Here is a 16138-nt window from a genome sequence, read left to right as displayed (position 1 = left end):
TTTCTTTTTTTTTTTTTTTTTATACTGGAAGTTCCGTCAATACCCGCCAGCCTTTAAGAGACATCATGCAGGCAGGCCTCTTGGTTTGCGGCCACACCGCCCTGAACGCGCCCAATCTCGTCAGATCTCGGAAGCTAAACGGGGCAGGGCCTGGTCAGTACTTGGATGGGTGACCTCCTGGAAATACCAGGTGCTGCAAGCTTTTTACATCTCCAGGGTAACTTCATCGTAGCTCTTAATACTCTCTTTCTGTCTGGAGGAGATATAATTGAAGTATTGTACACATACATGGCTTCTTTCAACACCCTTTACTGCACTGGTATTTTTCCCATCATATTTCTTTTTTTTTTATGTTGGAAGTTCCGTCAATACCCGCCAGCCATTAAGAGACATCATGCAGCCAATCTTATTGGCTTGCGGCCACACCGTCCTGAACGCGCCCGATCTCGTCAGATCTCGGAAGCTAAACGGGGCAGGGCCTGGTCAGTACTTGGATAGGTGACCTCCTGGAAATACCAGGTGCAGCAAGCTTTTTACGTCTCCTGGGAAACTTCATCGTAGCTCTTAATACTCTCTTTCTGTCTGGAGGAGATATAATTGAAGAATTTTACACGTACCCGGCAACTTTCAACACCCTTTGCTGCACTGGTATTTTTCCCTTCATTTTTCTTTTTTTTTTTTTGTTGGAAGTTCCGTCAATACCCGCCAGCCTTTAAGAGACATCATGCAGCCACGCTTTTTGGCTTGCGGCCACACCGTTCTGAACGTGCCCGATCTTGTCAGATCTTGGATGCAAAACGTGGCAGGGCCTGGTCAGTATTTGGATTGGTGACCTCCTGGAAAAACCAGGTACAGCTAGCTTTTTACGTCTCCTGGGTAACTTCATCGTAGCTCTTAATACTCTCTTTCTTTCTGGAGGAGATACAATTGAAGAAATGTACATGTACCCGGCAACTTTCAACACCCATTGCTGCACTGATATTTTTCACACCATTTTTCTTTTTTCTTTTTTTTTTTGCTGGAAGGTCCGTCAATACCCGCCAGCCTTTAAGAGACATTATGCAGGCAGGCCTCTTGGTTTGCGGCCACACCGTCCTGAACGTGCCCGATCTCATCAGATCTCGGAAACTAAACGGGGCAGGGCCTGGTCAACACTTGGATGGGTGACCTCCTGGAATTACCAGGTGCTGCAAGCTTTTTACGTCTCCTGGGTAACTTCATTGTAGTTCTTAATACTCTCTTTCTGTCTGGAGGAGATATAATTGAAGTATTGTACACGTACCCGGCTACTTTCAACACCGTTTGCTGCACTGATATTTTTCCCTCCATTTTTCTTTTTTCTTTTGTTTTTTGCTGGAAGTTCCGTCAATACCCGCCAGCCTTTAAGAGACATCATGCAGCCAGGCCTCTTGGCTTGCGGCCGCACCGTCCTGAACGCTCCTTATCTCGTCAGATCTTGGAAGCTAAACGGAGCAGGGCCTGGTCAGTACTTGGATGGGTGACCTCCTGGAAATATCAGGTGCTGCAAGGTTATTATATCTCCTGGGTAACTTTCTCATAGCTCTTAATACTCTCTTTCTGTCTGGAAGAGATATAATAGAAGTATTGTACACGTACCCGGCTACTTTCAACAACCTTTGCTGCACTGATATTTTTCCCTCCATTTTTCTTTTTTCTTTTTTATTTTGCTGGAAGTTCCGTCAATACCCTCCAGCCTTTAAGAGACATCATGCACCAGGCCTCTTGGCTTGCGGCCATACCGTCCTGAACGCGCCCGATCTCGTGGGATCTCGGAAGCCAAACGGAGCAGGGCCTGGTCAGTACTTGGATGGGTGAGCTCTTGGAAATACCAGGTGCTGCAAGCTTTTTCGTCTCCTGGGTCACTTCATCGTAGCTCTTAATACTCTCTTTCAGTCTGGAGGAGATATTATTGAAGAATTGTACACGTACCTGGCTACTTTCAACACCCTTTGCTGCACTGATATTTATCCCTCCATTTTTCTTTTTTCTTTTGTTTTTTGCTGGAAGTTCCGTCAATACCCTCCAGCCTTTAAGAGACATCATGCAGCCAGGACTCTCGGCTTGCGGCCACACCATCCTGAACGCGCCCAATTCTCGTCAGATATCAGAAGCTAAACGGGGCAGGGCCTGGTCAGTACTTGGATGGGTGACCTCCTGGAAATATCAGGTGCAGCAAGGTTTTTATGTCTCCTGGGTAACTTCCTCGTAGCTCTTAATACTCTCTTTCTGTCTGGAGGAGATATAATTGAAGAATTGTACACGTACCTGGCTACTTTCAACAACCTTTGCTGCACTGATATTTATCCCTCCATTTTTCTTTTTTCTTTTGTTTTTTGCTGGAAGTTCCGTCAATACCCTCCAGCCTTTAAGAGACATCATGCAGCCAGGACTCTCGGCTTGCGGCCACACCGTCCTGAACGCGCCCAACCTCGTCAGATCTCGGAAGCTAAACGGGGCAGGGCCTGGTCACTACTTGGATGAGTGATCTCCTGGAAATACCAGGTGCTGGAAGCTTTTTCGTCTCCTGGGTAACTTCATCGTAGCTCTTAATACCCTCTTTCTGTCTGGAGGAGATATAATTGAAGTATTGTACACGTACCCGGCTACTTTCAACACCCTTTGCTGCACTGATATTTTTCCCTCCGTTTTTCTTTTTTTTTTTTTTTTTTTGCTGGAAGTTCCGTCAATACCCGCCAGCCTTTAAGAGACATCATGCAGGCAGGCCTCTTGGCTTGCGGCCACACCGTCCTGAACACGCCCGATATCGTCAGATCTCGGAAACTAAACGGTGCAGGGCCTGGTCAGTACTTGGATGGGTGACCTCCTGGAAATATCAGGTGCAGCAAGGTTTTTATGTCTCCTGGGTAACTTCCTCGTAGCTCTTAATACTCTCTTTCTGTCTGGAGGAGATATAATTGAAGAATTGTACAAGTACCCGGCTACTTTCAACAACCTTTTGCTGCACTGATATTTTTCCCTCCATTTTTCTTTTTTCTTTTTTATTTTGCTGGAAGTACCGTCAATACCCTCCAGCCTTTAAGAGACATCATGCAGCCAGGCCTCTTGGCTTGCAGCCACACCGTCCTGAACGCGCCCGATCTCGTCAGATCTCAGAAGCTAAACGGGGCAGGGCCTGGTCAGTACTTGGATTGATGACTTCCTGGAAATACCAGGTGCTGCAAGCTTTTTACGTCTCCTGGGTAACTTCCTCGTAGCTCTTAATACTCTCTTTCTGTCTGGAGGAGATATAACTGAAGTATTGTACACGTACCCGGCTACTTTCAACACCGTTTGCTGCACTGATATTTTTCCCTCCGTTTTTCTTTTTTTTTTTTTTTTTTTGCTGGAAGTTCCGTCAATACCCGCCAGCCTTTAAGAGACATCATGCTGGCAGGCCTCTCGGCTTGCGGCCACACCGTCCTTAACGCGCCCGATATCGTCAGATCTCGGAAACTAAACGGTGCAGGGCCTGGTCAGTACTTGGATGGGTGACCTCCTGGAAATATCAGGTGCAGCAAGGTTTTTTTGTCTCCTGGGTAACTTCCTTGTAGCTCTTAATACTCTCTTTCTGTCTGGAGGAGATATAATTGAAGTATTGTACACGTACCCGGCTACTTTCAACACCGTTTGCTGCACTGATATTTTTCCCTCCATTTTTCTTTTTTCTATTTTTATTTGCTGGATGTTCCGTCAATACCCTCCAGCCTTTAAGAGACATCATGCAGCCAGGCCGCTTGGCTTGCGGCCACACCATCCTGATCGCACCCGATATCGTCAGATCTCGGAGACTTAACGGGGCAGGGCCTGGTCAGTACTTGAATGTGAGACCTCCTGGAAATACCTGGTGCTGCAAGCTTTTTACGTCTCCTGGGTAACGTAATCGAAGCTCTTAATAGTCTCTTTCTGTCTGGAGGAGATATAATTGAAGAATTGTACACGTACCCGGCTACTTTCAACAACCTTTGCTGCACTGATATCTTTACCTCCATTGTTTTTTTTTTTTCTTTTTTTGCTGGAAGTTCCGTCAATACCCTCCACCCTTTAAGAGACATCATGCAGCCAGGAATCTTTGCTTGCGGCCACACCGTCCTGAACGCGCCTGATCTCGTCAGATCTCGGAAGCTAAATGGGGCAGGGCCTGGTCAGTACTTGGATGGGAGACCTCCTGGAAATACCTGGTGCTGCAAGCTTTTTACGTCTCCTGGGTAACTTCATCGTAGCTCTTAATAATCTCTTTCTGTCTGGAGGAGATATAATTGAAGTATTGTACACATACCCGGCTTCTTTCAACACCCTTTGCTGCACTGGTATTTTTCCCATCATTTTTCTTTTTTTTTTTTTGTTGGAAGTTCCGTCAATACCCACCAGTCTTTAAGAGACATCATGCAGCCAGGCCTCTTCGCTTGCGGCCACACCATCCTGAACGCGCCCGATCTCGTCAGATCTCGGAAGCTAAACGGGTCAGGGCCTGGTCAGTACTTGGATAGGTGACCTCCTGGAAATACCAGGTGCTGCAAGCTTCTTACGTCTCCTGGGTATGTTCATCGTAACTCTTAATACTCTCTTTCTGTCTGGGGGAGATATAATTGAAGAATTGTACAAGTACCCGGCTACTTTCAACACCCTTTGCTGCACTGATATTTTTCCCTCCATTTTTCTTTTTTCTTTTGTTTTTTGCTGGAAGTTACGTAAATACCCGCCAGCCATTAAGAGACATCATGCAGCCAGTCCTTCTGACTTGCAGCCACACCGTCCTGAACGCCCCCGATCTCGTCAGATCTCGGAAACTAAACGGGTCAGGGCCTGGTCAGTACTTGGATGGGTGACCTCCAGGAAATACCACGTGCTGCAAGCTTTTTACATCTCATGGGTAACTTCATTGTAGCTCTTAATACTGTCTTTCTGTCTGGAGGAGATATAATTGAAAAATTGTACACGTACCCGGCTACTTTCAACACCCTTTGCTGCACTGATATTTTTCCCTCCATTTTTCTTTTTTCTTTTTTTTTTGCTGGAAGGTCCGTCAATACCCGCCAGCCTTTTAGAGACATCATGCAGCCAGGCTTCTCGGTTTGCAGCCATACCGTCCTGAACGCGCCCGATATCATCAGATTTTGGAAGCTAAACGGGACAGGGCCTGGTCAGTACTTGGATGGGAGACCTCCTGGAATTAGAAGGTGCTGCAAGCTTTTCACGTCTCCTGTGTAACATCATCGTAGCTCTTAATACTCTCTTTCTGTCTGGAGGAGATATAATTGAAATATTGTACACATACCCGGCTTTTTTCAACACCCTTTGCTGCACTGGTATTTTTCCCTTCATTTTTCTTTTTTTTTTTGTTGGAAGTTCCGTCAATACCCTTCAGCCTTTAAGAGACATCATGCAGCCAGGCCTCTTGGCTTGCGGCTACACCGTCCTGAACGCGCCCGATCTCGTCAGATCTTGGAAGCTAAACGGGGCAGGGCCTGGTCAGTACTTGGATGGGTGACCTCCTGGAAATACCAGGTGCTGCAAGGTTTTTATGTCTCCTGGGTAACTTCCTCGTAGCTCTTAATACTCTCTTTCTGTCTGGAGGATATATAATTGAAGTATTGTACACATACCCGGCTTCTTTCAACACCCTTTGCTGCAGTGATATTTTTCCCTCCATTTTTTTTTTTATTTTTATTTTTTTATTTGGATGTTCTGTCAATACCCGCCAGACTTTAAGAGACATCATGCAGCCAGGCTTCACGGTTTGCAGCCATACCGTCCTGAACGGGCCCGATCTCGTCAGATCTCGGAATTTAAACGTGGCATGGCCTGGTCAGTATTTGGATTGGTGACCTCCTGGAAAAACCAGGTACTGCAAGCTTTTTACGTCTCCTGGGTAACTTCATCGTAGCTCTTAATACTCTCTTTCTGTCTGGAAGAGATACATTTGAAGAAATGTACACATACCCGGCAACTTTCAAAACCCTTTGCTGCACTGATATTTTTCCCTCCGTTTTTCTTTTTTCTTTTTCTTTTTTCTGGAAGTTCCGTCAATACCCACCAGCCTTTAAGAGACAACATGCAGTAAGGCCTCTCGGCTTGCGGCCACTCCGTCCTGAAAGCGCCCGATCTCGTAAGATCTCGGAAACTAAACGGGACAGGGCCTGGTCATTACTTGGATTGGTGACCTCCTGGAAATACCAGGTGCTGCAAGCTTCTTACGTCTCCTGGGTAAATTCATCGTAGCTCATAATACTCTCTTTCTGTCTGGAGGAGATATAATTGAAGTATTGTAAACATACCCGGCTTCTTTCAACACCCTTTGCTGCACTGGTATTTTTCCCTTCATTTATCTTTTTTTTTTTTTGCTGGAAGTTCCGTCAATACCCGCCAGCCTTTAAGAGACATCATGCAGGCAGGCCTCTTGGCTTGCGGCCACACCGTCCTGAACGCGCCCGATATCGTCAGATCTCGGAAACTAAACGGTGCAGGGCCTGGTCAGTACTTGGATGGGTGACCTCCTGGAAATATCAGGTGCAGCAAGGTTTTTATGTCTCCTGGGTAACTTCCTCGTAGCTCTTAATACTCTCTTTCTGTCTGGAGGAGATAAAATTGAAGAATTGTACAGGTACCCGGCTACTTTCAACAACCTTTGCTGCACTGATATTTTTCCCTCCATTTTTCTTTTTTCTTTTTTATTTTGCTGAAAGTTCCGTCAATACCCTCCAGCCTTTAAGAGACATCATGCAGCCAGGCCTCTCGGCTTGCGGCCGCACCGTCCTGAATGTGCCCGATCTCGTCATATCTCGGATTCTAAACGGGGCAGGGCCTGGTCAGTACTTGGATGGGTGACCTCCTGGAAATACCAGGTGCTGCAAGCTTTTTCGTCTCCTGGGTAACTTCATCGTAGCTCTTAATACTCTCTTTCTGTCTGGTGGAGATATAATTGAAGAAATGTACACGTACCCGGCAACTTTCAACACCTATTGCTGCACTGATATTTTTCCCTCCATTTTTCTATTTTTTTTTCTTTTTTTTTGCTGGAAGTTCCGTCAATACCCGCCAGCCTTTAAGAGACATCATGCAGCCAGGCCTCTCGGCTTGCGGCCACACCGTCCTGAACGCGCCCAGTCTCGTCAGATCTCGGAAGCTAAAAGGGGCAGGGCCTTGTCACCACTTGGATGGGTGATCTCCAGGAAATATCAGGTGCTGCAAGGTTTTTATGTCTCCTGGGTAACTTCCTCGTAGCTCTTAATACTCTCTTTCTGTCTGGAGGATATATAATTGAAGTATTGTACACATACCCGGCTTCTTTCAACACCCTTTGCTGCAGTGATATTTTTCCCTCCATTTTTTTTTTTATTTTTATTTTTTAATTTGGATGTTCTGTCAATACCCGCCAGACTTTAAGAGACATCATGCAGCCAGGACTCTCGGCTTGTGGCCACACCGTCCTGAACGCGCCCGATCTCGTCAGATCTCGGAAGCTAAACGGGGCAGGGCCTGGTCACTACTTGGATGGTAGATCTCCTGGAAATATCAGGTGCTGCAAGCTTTTTAAGTCTCCTGGGTAACTTCATCGTAGCTCTTAATATTCTCTTTCTGGCTGGAGGAGATATGATTGAAGAATTGTGCACTTACCCGGCTTTTTTCAACACCCTTTGCTGCACTGATATTTTTCCCTCCATTTTTCATTTTTTTTTTTTCTTTTTTTTTTTTGCTGTAAGTTCCGTCAATACCTGCCAGCCATTAAGAGACATCATGCAGCCAATCTTACTGGCTTGCGGCCACACCGTCCTGAACGCGCCCGATCTCATCAGATCTCGGAAGCTAAACGGGGCAGGACCTGGTCAGTACTTGGATGGAAGACCTCCTGGATATACCAGGTGCTGCAAGCTTTTTCGTCTCCTGGGTAACTACATCGTAGCTCTTAATTCTCTCTTTCTGTCTGGAGGAGATATAATTGAAGAATTGTACACGTACCCGGCTACTATCAACACCCTTTGCTGCACTGATATTTGTCCCTCCATTTTCCTTTTATCTTTTTTTTTTTGCTGGAAGTTCCGTCAATCCCCTCCAGCCTTTAAGAGACATCATGCAACCAAGACTCTCGGCATGCGGCCACACCGTCCTGAACGCACCCGATCTCGTCAGATCTCGGAAGCTAAACTGGGTAGGGCTTGGTCACTACTTGGATGGATTATCTCCTGGAAATACCAGGTGCTGCAAGCTTTTTCGTCTCCTGGGTAACTTCATCGTAGCTCTTAAAACTCTCTGTCTGTCTGGAGGAGATATAATTGAAGTATTGTGCACGTACCCGGCTACTGTCAACAGCCTTTGCTGCACTGATATTTTTCCCTCCATATTTTTTTTTTTTTTTTTTTTGCTGGAAGTTCCGTCAATACCGTCCAGCCTTTAAAAGACATCATGCAGCCAGGCCTCTTGGCATGCGGACACATTGTCCTGAACGCGTCCGATCTCATCTGATCTCGGAAGCTAAACAGAGCAAGACCTGGTCAGTACTTGGATAGGTGACCTCCTGGAAATACCAGGTGCTGCAAGCTTTTTCGTCTCCAAGGTAACTTCATTGTAGCTCTTAGTACTCTCTTTCTGTCTGGAGGAGATATAATTGAAGTATTGTACACGTACCCGGCTACTTTCAACAACGTTTGCTGCACTGATATTTTTCCCTCCATTTTTCTTTTTTCTTTTGTTTTTTCTGGAAGTTCCGTCAATACCCTCCAGCCTTTAAGAGACATCATGCAGCCAGGCCTCTTGACTTGCGGCCACACCGTCCTGAACGCGCCTGATCTCGTCAGATCTAGGAAGCTAAACAGTGCAGGGCCTGGTCAGTACTTGGATGGGTGACCTCCTGGAAATATCAGGTGCTGCAAGGTTTTCATGTCTCCTGGGTAACTTCCTCGTAGCTCTTAATACTCTCTTTCTGTCTGGAGGAGATATAATTGAAGTATTGTACACGTACCCGGCTACTTTCAACAACGTTTGCTGCACAGATATTTTTCCCTCCATTTTTCTTTTTTTTTTTTTTTTTTTTTGCTGGAAGCTCCGTCAATACCCGCCAGCCTTTAAGAGACATCAGGCAGCCCTGCCTCTTGGCTTGCGGCCACACCGTCCTGAACGCGCCCGATCTCGTCAGATCTCGGAAGCTAAACGGGGCAGGGCCTCGTCAGTACTTGGATGGGAGACCTCCTAGAAATACCAGGTGCTGCAAGCTTTTTACGTCTCCTGGGTAACTTTATCGTAGCTCTTAATACTCTCTTTCTGTCTGGAGGAGATATAATTGAAGAGTTGTACACGTACCCGGCTACTTTCAACACCCTTTGCTGCACTGATATTTTTCCATCCATTTTTCTTTTTTTTTTTTTGCTGGAAGTTCCGTCAATACCCGCCAACCTTTAAGAGACATCATGCAGCCAGGCGTCTCGGCTTGCGGACACAAAGTCCTGAACGCGCCCGATCTCGTCAGAAATGGGAAACTAAACGGGCCAGGGCCTGGTCAGTACTTGGATTGTTGACCTCCTGGAAATACCAGGTGCTGCAAGCTTTTTACGTCTCTTGGGTAACTTCATCATAGCTCTTAATACTCTCTTTCAGTCTGGAGGAGATATAATTGAAGAATTGTACACGTACCCGGCTACTTTCAACACCCTTTGCTGCACTGATATTTTTGCCTCCGTTTTTCTTTTTTCTTTTTTTTTTTTTTTTTTGCTAGAAGTTCCGTCAATACCCGCCAGCCTTTAAGAGACATCATGCAGCCAGGCCTCTCGGCTTGCGGCCACACCGTCCTAAACGCCCCCAATCTCGTCAGATCTCGGAAACTAAACGGGGCAGGACCTGGTCAGTACTTGGATGGGAGACCTCCTGGAAGTACCAGGTGCTGCAAGCTTTTTACGTCACCTGGGGTACTTCGTCGTAGCTTTTAATACTCTCTTTCTGTCTGGAGGAGATTTAATTGAAGAATTGTACACGTACCCGGCTACTTTCAACACCATTTGCTGCACTGATATTTTTCCCTCCATTTTTTTTTTTTTTTTTTTTTTTTCTGGAAGTTCCGTCAATATCTGCCAGCCTTTAAGAGACATCATGCAGCCAGGCCTATCGGCTTGTGGCCACACCGTCCTGAATGCGCCAGATCTCGTCAGATCTCGGAAGCTAAACGGGGCAGGGCCTGGTCAGTACTTGGATGGGAGACCTCCTAGAAATACCAGGTGCTGCAAGCTTTTTACGTCTCCTGGGTAACTTTATCGTAGCTCTTAATACTCTCTTTCTGTCTGGAGGAGATATAATTGAAGAGTTGTACACGTACCCGGCTACTTTCAACACCCTTTGCTGCACTGATATTTTTCCATCCATTTTTCTTTTTTTTTTTTTGCTGGAAGTTCCGTCAATACCCGCCTACCTTTAAGAGACATCATGCAGCCAGGCGTCTCGGCTTGCGGACACAAAGTCCTGAACGCGCCCGATCTCGTCAGAAATGGGAAACTAAACGGGCCAGGGCCTGGTCAGTACTTGGATTGTTGACCTCCTGGAAATACCAGGTGCTGCAAGCTTTTTACGTCTCCTGGGTAACTTCATCATAGCTCTTAATACTCTCTTTCAGTCTGGAGGAGATATAATTGAAGAATTGTACACGTACCCGGCTACTTTCAACACCCTTTGCTGCACTGATATTTTTGCCTCCGTTTTTCTTTTTTCTTTTTTTTTTTTTTTTTTGCTAGAAGTTCCGTCAATACCCGCCAGCCTTTAAGAGACATCATGCAGCCAGGCCTCTCGGCTTGCGGCCACACCGTCCTAAACGCCACCCAATCTCGTCAGATCTTGGAAACTAAACGGGGCAGGACCTGGTCAGTACTTGGATGGGAGACCTCCTGGAAGTACCAGGTGCTGCAAGCTTTTTACGTCACCTGGGGTACTTCGTCGTAGCTTTTAATACTCTCTTTCTGTCTGGAGGAGATTTAATTGAAGAATTGTACACGTACCCGGCTACTTTCAACACCCTTTACTGCACAGATATTTTTCCCTCCATTTTTCTTTTTTCTTTTTTATTTTGCTGGAAGTTCCGTCAATACCCTCCAGCCTTTAAGAGACGTCATGCAGCCAGGCGTCTCGGCTTGTGGCCACACCGTCCTGAATGCGCCCGATCTCGTCAGATCTCGGAAGCTAAACGGGGCAGGGCCTGGTCAGTACTTAGATGGGAGAACCTCCTGGAAATACCAGGTGCTGCAAGCTTTTTACTTCTCCTGGGTAACTTTATCGTAGCTCTTAATACTCTCTTTCTGTCTGGAGGAGATATAATTGTAGTATTGTACACGTACCCGGCAACTTTCAACACCCTTTGCTGCACTGATATTTTTCCCTCCATTTTTCTTTTTTCTTTTTTTTTTTTGCTGGAAGTTCCGTCAATACCCTCCAGCCTTTAAGAGACATCATGCAGCCAGGCTGCTTGGCTTGCGGCCACACCGTCCTGAACGCGGTCGATCTCATCAGATCTCGGAAGCCAAATGGTGCAGGGCCTCGTCAGTACTTGGATGGGTGACCTCCTGGAAATACCAGGTGCTGCAAGCTTTTTCGTCTCCTGGGTAACTTCATCGTAGCTCTTAATACTCTCTTTCTGTCTGGAGGAGATATAATTGAAGAATTGTACACGTACCCGGCTACTTTCAACACCCTTTGCTGCACTGATATTTTTCCCGCCATTTTTCTTTTTCTTTTTTATTTTTTCTGGAAGTTCCATCAATATCCGCCAGCCTTTAAGAGACATCATGCAACCAGGCATCTCGGCTTGCGGACACACAGACCTGAACGCGCCCGATCTCGTCAGATCTCGGAAACTAAACGGGACAGGACCTGGTCAGTACTTGGATGGGAGACCTCCTGGAAGTACCAGGTGCTGCAAGCTTTTTACGTCACCTGGGGTACTTCGTCGTAGCTTTTAATACTCTCTTTCTGTCTGGAGGAGATTTAATTGAAGAATTGTACACGTACCCGGCTACTTTCAACACCCTTTACTGCACAGATATTTTTCCCTCCATTTTTCTTTTTTATTTTGCTGGAAGTTCCGTCAATACCCTCCAGCCTTTAAGAGACGTCATGCAGCCAGGCGTCTCGGCTTGTGGCCACACCGTCCTGAATGCGCCCGATCTCGTCAGATCTCGGAAGCTAAACGGGGCAGGGCCTGGTCAGTACTTAGATGGGAGAACCTCCTGGAAATACCAGGTGCTGCAAGCTTTTTACTTCTCCTGGGTAACTTTATCGTAGCTCTTAATACTCTCTTTCAGTCTGGAGGAGATATAATTGAAGAATTGTACACGTACCTGGCTACTTTCAACAGCCTTTGCTGCACTGATATTTTTCCCTCCATATTTTTTTTTTTTTTTTGCTGGAAGTTCCGTCAATACCGTCCAGCCTTTAAAAGACATCATGCAGCCAGGCCTCTTGGCATGCGGACACATTGTCCTGAACGCGTCCGATCTCATCTGATCTCGGAAGCTAAATGGGACAGGGCCTGGTCAGTACTTGGATGGTAGATCTCCTGGAAATATCAGGTGCTGCCAGCTTTTTAAGTCTCCTGGGTAACTTCATCGTAGCTCTTAATATTCTCTTTCTGGCTGGAGGAGATATGATTGAAGAATTGTGCACTAACCCGGCTTTTTTCAACACCCTTTGCTGCACTGATATTTTTCCCTCCATTTTTCATTTTTTTTTTTCTTTTTTTTTTTTGCTGTAAGTTCCGTCAATACCTGCCAGCCATTAAGAGACATCATGCAGCAAATCTTACTGGCTTGCGGCCACACCGTCCTGAACGCGCCCGATCTCGTCAGATCTCGGAAGCTAAACGGGGCAGGGCCTGGTCAGTACTTGGATAGGTGACCTCCTGGAAATACCACGTGCTGCAAGCTTTTTACGTCTCCTGGGAAACTTCATCGTAGCTCTTAAAACTCTCTTTCTGTCTGGAGGACATATAATTGAAGTATTGTACACGTAACCGGCTACTTTCAACACCCTTTGCTGCACTGATATTTTTCCCTCCATTTTTCTATTTTTTTTTTTTTTTTTTTGCTGGAAGTTCCGTCAATACCCGCCAGCCTTTAAGAGACATCATGCAGCCAGGCCTCTTGGCTTACGGCCACACCGTCCTGAACGCGCCCGATCTCATCAGATCTCGGAAGCTAAAAGGGGCAGGGCCTGGTCAACACTTGGATGGGTGACCTCCTGGAATTACCAGGTGCTGCAAGCATTTTACGTCTCCTGGGTAACTTTATCGTAGCTCTTCATACTCTCTTTCTGTCTGGAGGAGATATAATTGAAGAATTGTACACATACCCGGCTTCTTTCAACACCCTTTGCTGCACTGGTATTTCTCCCTTCATTTTTTTTTTTTTTTTTGTTGGAAGTTCCTTTAATACCCGCCAGCCTTTAAGAGACATCATGCAGCCAGGCTTTTTGGCTTGCGGCCACACCGTCCTGAACGCGCCCGATCTTGTCAGATCTTGGAAGAAAACGTGGCAGGGCCTGGTCAGTATTTGGATTGGTGACCTCCTGAAAAAACCAGGTACTGCAAGCTTTTTACGTCTCCTGGGTAACTTCATCGTAGCTCTTAATACTCTCTTTCTGTCTGGAGGAGATATAATTGAAGTATTGTACACATACCCGGCTACTTTCTACACCCTTTCCTGCACTGATATTTTTCCCTCCATTTTTTTTTTTTTTTTTGTATGTTCTGTCAATACCTGCCACACTTTAAGAGACATCATGCAGCCAGGCTTCACGGTTTGCGGCCATACAGTCCTGAACGTGCCCGATCTCATCAGATCTCGGAAGCTAAACGGGACAGGGCCTGGTCAGTACTTGGATGGGAGACCTCCTGGAATTAGAAGGTGCTGCAAGCTTTTTAAGTCTCCTGGGTAACTTCGTCGTAGGTCTTAATACTCTCTTTCTGTCTGGAGGAGAAATAATTGAAGAATTGTACACGTACCCGACTATTTTCAACACCCGTTGCTGTACTGATATTTTTCCCTCCATTTTTCTTTTTCTTTTTTCTTTTTTTTTTTTGCTGTAAGTTCCGTCAATACCTGCCAGCCATTAAGAGACATCATGCAGCCAGGCCTCTTGGCTTGCGGCCACACCGTCCTGAACTCGCCCGATCTCGTCAGATCTCGGAAACGAAACGGGGCAGGACCTGGTCAGTACTTGGATGGGAGATCTCCTGGAAATACCAGGTGCTGCCAGCTTTTTACGTCTGCTGGGTAACTTTAACGTAGCTCTTAATACTCTCTTTCAGTCTGGAGGAGATATAATTGAAGTATTGTACATTTACCCAGCTACTTTCAACACCCTTTCCTGAACTGATATTTTTCCCTTCATTTTTCTATTTTTTTTTTTTTTTTTTTTCTGGAAGTTCCGTCAATATCTGCCAGCCTTTAAGAGACATCATGCAACCAGGCATCTCGGCTTGCGGACACACATTCCTGAACGCACCCGATCTCGTCAGATCTCGGAAGCTGAACGGGGCAGGGCCTGGTCAGTACTTGGATGGGTGACCTCCTGGAAATACCAGGTGCTGCAAGCTTTTTACGTCCCCTGGGTAACTTCATCGTAGCTCTTAATACTCTCTTTCAGTCTGGAGGAGATATAATTGAAGAATTGTACACGTACCCGGCTACTTTCAACACACTTTGCTGCACTGATATGTTTCCCACCATTTTCCTTTTTTCTTTTTTTTTTTGCTGGAAGTTCCGTCAATACCCGCCAACCTTTAAGAGACATCATGCAGCCAGGCCTCTTGGCTTGCGGCCACACCGTCCTTAACGCGCCCGATCTCGTCAGATCTCGGAAACTAAACGGGGCAGGGCCTGGTCAGTACTTGGATGGGAGACCTCCTAGAAATACCAGGTGCTGCAAGCTTTTTACGTCTCCTGGGTAACTTCATCGTAGCTCTTAATACTCTCTTTCAGTCTGCAGGAGATATAATTGAAGAATTGTACACGTACCCGGCTACTTTCAACACCCTTTCCTACACTGATATTTTTCCCTCTATTTTTCTTTTTTTTTTTTTTTTTTTTTTTGCTGGAAATTCCGTCAATACCCGCAAGCCTTTAAGAGACATCATGCAGCCAGACATCTCGGTTTGCGGCCACACCATCCTGAACGCGCCCGATCTCGTCAGATCTCGGAAGCTAAACGGGGCAGGACCTGGTCAGTACTTGAATGTGAGACCTCCTGGAAATACCTGGTGCGGCAAGCTTTTACGTCTCCTGGGTAACTTTATCTTAGCTCTTAATACTCTCTATCTGTCTGGAGGAGATATAATTGAAGTATTGTACACATACCCAGCTACTGTCAACACCCGTTGCTGCACTGATATTTTTCCCTCCATTTTTCTATTTTTTTTTTTTTTTTTTTTTTGCTGGAAGTTCCGTCAATACCCGCCAGCCTTTAAGATACATCATGCAGCCAGGCCTCTTGGTTTGCGGCCACACCGTCTTGAACGCGCCCGATCTCAACAGATCTTGGAAGCTAAACGGGGCAGGACCTGGTCAGTACTTGGATGGGTGACCTCCTGGAAATACCAGGTGCTGCAAGCTTTTTACGTCTCCTGGGTATCTTCATTGTAGCTCTTAATACTCTCTTTCAGTCTGGAGGAGATATAATTGAAGAATTGTACATGTACCCGGCTACTTTCAACACCCTTTCCTGCACTGATATTCTTCCCTCCATTTTTCTATTTTTTTTTTTTTTTTTTTTTGCTGGAAGTTAAGTCAATACCCGCCAGCCTTTAAGAGACATCATGCAGCCAGGCCTCTTGGCTTGCGGCCACACCGTCCTGAACGCGCCCGATCTCATCAGATCCCGGAAGCTAAACGGAGCAGGGCCTGTTCAGTACTTGGATGGGTGACCTCCTGGAAATACCAGGTGCTGCAAGCTTTTTACGTCTCCTGGGTAACTTCATTGTAGCTCTTAATACTCTCATTCAGTCTGGAGGAGATATAATTGAAGAATTGTACACGTACCCGGCTACTTTCAACATCCTTTGCTGCACTGATATTTTTCCCTCCATTTTTTTTTTTTTTTTCTGGAAGTTCCGTCAATATCTGCCAGCCTTTAAGAGACATCATGCAGCCAG

At 46.0% G+C, this 16138-nt stretch overlaps 7 non-coding genes and 37 pseudogenes across 7 annotated transcripts; all 44 read left to right on the top strand.

Annotated features, from left to right (window-relative positions):
* The first annotated feature begins 83 nt into the window (after positions 1-83).
* On the top strand, positions 84-202 carry LOC136726884 (5S ribosomal RNA). The gene has a single exon (XR_010808264.1). It is a non-coding gene; the product is annotated as a 5S ribosomal RNA (ribosomal RNA).
* Positions 203-412: 210 nt separating this feature from the next.
* Positions 413-531, top strand: LOC136726980 (5S ribosomal RNA). Its single transcript, XR_010808351.1, has one exon. It is a non-coding gene; the product is annotated as a 5S ribosomal RNA (ribosomal RNA).
* Positions 532-1077: 546 nt separating this feature from the next.
* Positions 1078-1196, top strand: LOC136727138 (uncharacterized; annotated as a pseudogene).
* A 216-nt stretch (positions 1197-1412) lies between these two features.
* On the top strand, positions 1413-1531 carry LOC136726569 (uncharacterized; annotated as a pseudogene).
* Positions 1532-1746: 215 nt separating this feature from the next.
* On the top strand, positions 1747-1865 carry LOC136727241 (uncharacterized; annotated as a pseudogene).
* A 215-nt stretch (positions 1866-2080) lies between these two features.
* Positions 2081-2200, top strand: LOC136726813 (uncharacterized; annotated as a pseudogene).
* Positions 2201-2416: 216 nt separating this feature from the next.
* LOC136726600 (uncharacterized) lies at positions 2417-2535 on the top strand (annotated as a pseudogene).
* Positions 2536-2751: 216 nt separating this feature from the next.
* Positions 2752-2870, top strand: LOC136726730 (uncharacterized; annotated as a pseudogene).
* Positions 2871-3087: 217 nt separating this feature from the next.
* On the top strand, positions 3088-3206 carry LOC136727153 (uncharacterized; annotated as a pseudogene).
* A 217-nt stretch (positions 3207-3423) lies between these two features.
* LOC136726756 (uncharacterized) lies at positions 3424-3542 on the top strand (annotated as a pseudogene).
* Positions 3543-3758: 216 nt separating this feature from the next.
* LOC136726767 (uncharacterized) lies at positions 3759-3877 on the top strand (annotated as a pseudogene).
* A 215-nt stretch (positions 3878-4092) lies between these two features.
* LOC136726929 (5S ribosomal RNA) lies at positions 4093-4211 on the top strand. The gene has a single exon (XR_010808305.1). It is a non-coding gene; the product is annotated as a 5S ribosomal RNA (ribosomal RNA).
* A 211-nt stretch (positions 4212-4422) lies between these two features.
* LOC136726899 (5S ribosomal RNA) lies at positions 4423-4541 on the top strand. The gene has a single exon (XR_010808277.1). It is a non-coding gene; the product is annotated as a 5S ribosomal RNA (ribosomal RNA).
* Positions 4542-4757: 216 nt separating this feature from the next.
* Positions 4758-4876, top strand: LOC136727395 (uncharacterized; annotated as a pseudogene).
* A 215-nt stretch (positions 4877-5091) lies between these two features.
* Positions 5092-5210, top strand: LOC136726723 (uncharacterized; annotated as a pseudogene).
* Positions 5211-5419: 209 nt separating this feature from the next.
* On the top strand, positions 5420-5538 carry LOC136727009 (5S ribosomal RNA). The gene has a single exon (XR_010808377.1). It is a non-coding gene; the product is annotated as a 5S ribosomal RNA (ribosomal RNA).
* A 218-nt stretch (positions 5539-5756) lies between these two features.
* LOC136726470 (uncharacterized) lies at positions 5757-5875 on the top strand (annotated as a pseudogene).
* A 216-nt stretch (positions 5876-6091) lies between these two features.
* LOC136727352 (uncharacterized) lies at positions 6092-6210 on the top strand (annotated as a pseudogene).
* Positions 6211-6421: 211 nt separating this feature from the next.
* On the top strand, positions 6422-6540 carry LOC136726717 (uncharacterized; annotated as a pseudogene).
* A 216-nt stretch (positions 6541-6756) lies between these two features.
* LOC136727398 (uncharacterized) lies at positions 6757-6875 on the top strand (annotated as a pseudogene).
* A 555-nt stretch (positions 6876-7430) lies between these two features.
* Positions 7431-7549, top strand: LOC136727203 (uncharacterized; annotated as a pseudogene).
* Positions 7550-7773: 224 nt separating this feature from the next.
* Positions 7774-7892, top strand: LOC136727011 (5S ribosomal RNA). Its single transcript, XR_010808379.1, has one exon. It is a non-coding gene; the product is annotated as a 5S ribosomal RNA (ribosomal RNA).
* A 215-nt stretch (positions 7893-8107) lies between these two features.
* LOC136727362 (uncharacterized) lies at positions 8108-8226 on the top strand (annotated as a pseudogene).
* Positions 8227-8439: 213 nt separating this feature from the next.
* LOC136726646 (uncharacterized) lies at positions 8440-8558 on the top strand (annotated as a pseudogene).
* A 214-nt stretch (positions 8559-8772) lies between these two features.
* LOC136727376 (uncharacterized) lies at positions 8773-8891 on the top strand (annotated as a pseudogene).
* Positions 8892-9110: 219 nt separating this feature from the next.
* LOC136727052 (uncharacterized) lies at positions 9111-9229 on the top strand (annotated as a pseudogene).
* Positions 9230-9782: 553 nt separating this feature from the next.
* LOC136726517 (uncharacterized) lies at positions 9783-9901 on the top strand (annotated as a pseudogene).
* A 215-nt stretch (positions 9902-10116) lies between these two features.
* On the top strand, positions 10117-10235 carry LOC136727006 (5S ribosomal RNA). Its single transcript, XR_010808375.1, has one exon. It is a non-coding gene; the product is annotated as a 5S ribosomal RNA (ribosomal RNA).
* Positions 10236-10788: 553 nt separating this feature from the next.
* On the top strand, positions 10789-10908 carry LOC136726531 (uncharacterized; annotated as a pseudogene).
* A 216-nt stretch (positions 10909-11124) lies between these two features.
* LOC136727071 (uncharacterized) lies at positions 11125-11244 on the top strand (annotated as a pseudogene).
* Positions 11245-11461: 217 nt separating this feature from the next.
* LOC136726583 (uncharacterized) lies at positions 11462-11580 on the top strand (annotated as a pseudogene).
* Positions 11581-11795: 215 nt separating this feature from the next.
* LOC136726581 (uncharacterized) lies at positions 11796-11914 on the top strand (annotated as a pseudogene).
* Positions 11915-12123: 209 nt separating this feature from the next.
* LOC136727070 (uncharacterized) lies at positions 12124-12243 on the top strand (annotated as a pseudogene).
* A 210-nt stretch (positions 12244-12453) lies between these two features.
* On the top strand, positions 12454-12572 carry LOC136726785 (uncharacterized; annotated as a pseudogene).
* Positions 12573-12795: 223 nt separating this feature from the next.
* LOC136727033 (uncharacterized) lies at positions 12796-12914 on the top strand (annotated as a pseudogene).
* Positions 12915-13133: 219 nt separating this feature from the next.
* Positions 13134-13252, top strand: LOC136726533 (uncharacterized; annotated as a pseudogene).
* Positions 13253-13461: 209 nt separating this feature from the next.
* LOC136726803 (uncharacterized) lies at positions 13462-13579 on the top strand (annotated as a pseudogene).
* A 206-nt stretch (positions 13580-13785) lies between these two features.
* LOC136726496 (uncharacterized) lies at positions 13786-13904 on the top strand (annotated as a pseudogene).
* A 223-nt stretch (positions 13905-14127) lies between these two features.
* On the top strand, positions 14128-14246 carry LOC136726469 (uncharacterized; annotated as a pseudogene).
* A 219-nt stretch (positions 14247-14465) lies between these two features.
* LOC136727193 (uncharacterized) lies at positions 14466-14584 on the top strand (annotated as a pseudogene).
* Positions 14585-14800: 216 nt separating this feature from the next.
* On the top strand, positions 14801-14919 carry LOC136727046 (uncharacterized; annotated as a pseudogene).
* Positions 14920-15140: 221 nt separating this feature from the next.
* On the top strand, positions 15141-15259 carry LOC136727297 (uncharacterized; annotated as a pseudogene).
* Positions 15260-15480: 221 nt separating this feature from the next.
* LOC136727104 (uncharacterized) lies at positions 15481-15599 on the top strand (annotated as a pseudogene).
* A 221-nt stretch (positions 15600-15820) lies between these two features.
* Positions 15821-15939, top strand: LOC136727061 (uncharacterized; annotated as a pseudogene).
* The last annotated feature ends 199 nt before the right edge of the window (positions 15940-16138 follow it).

The sequence above is a fragment of the Amia ocellicauda genome, unplaced genomic scaffold, assembly GCF_036373705.1.
Source record: "Amia ocellicauda isolate fAmiCal2 unplaced genomic scaffold, fAmiCal2.hap1 HAP1_SCAFFOLD_26, whole genome shotgun sequence".
NCBI classification, from domain to species: domain Eukaryota; kingdom Metazoa; phylum Chordata; class Actinopteri; order Amiiformes; family Amiidae; genus Amia; species Amia ocellicauda.
Note: the sequence above shows the minus strand (reverse complement) of the source record. Positions and strands in the feature narration are given on the sequence as shown.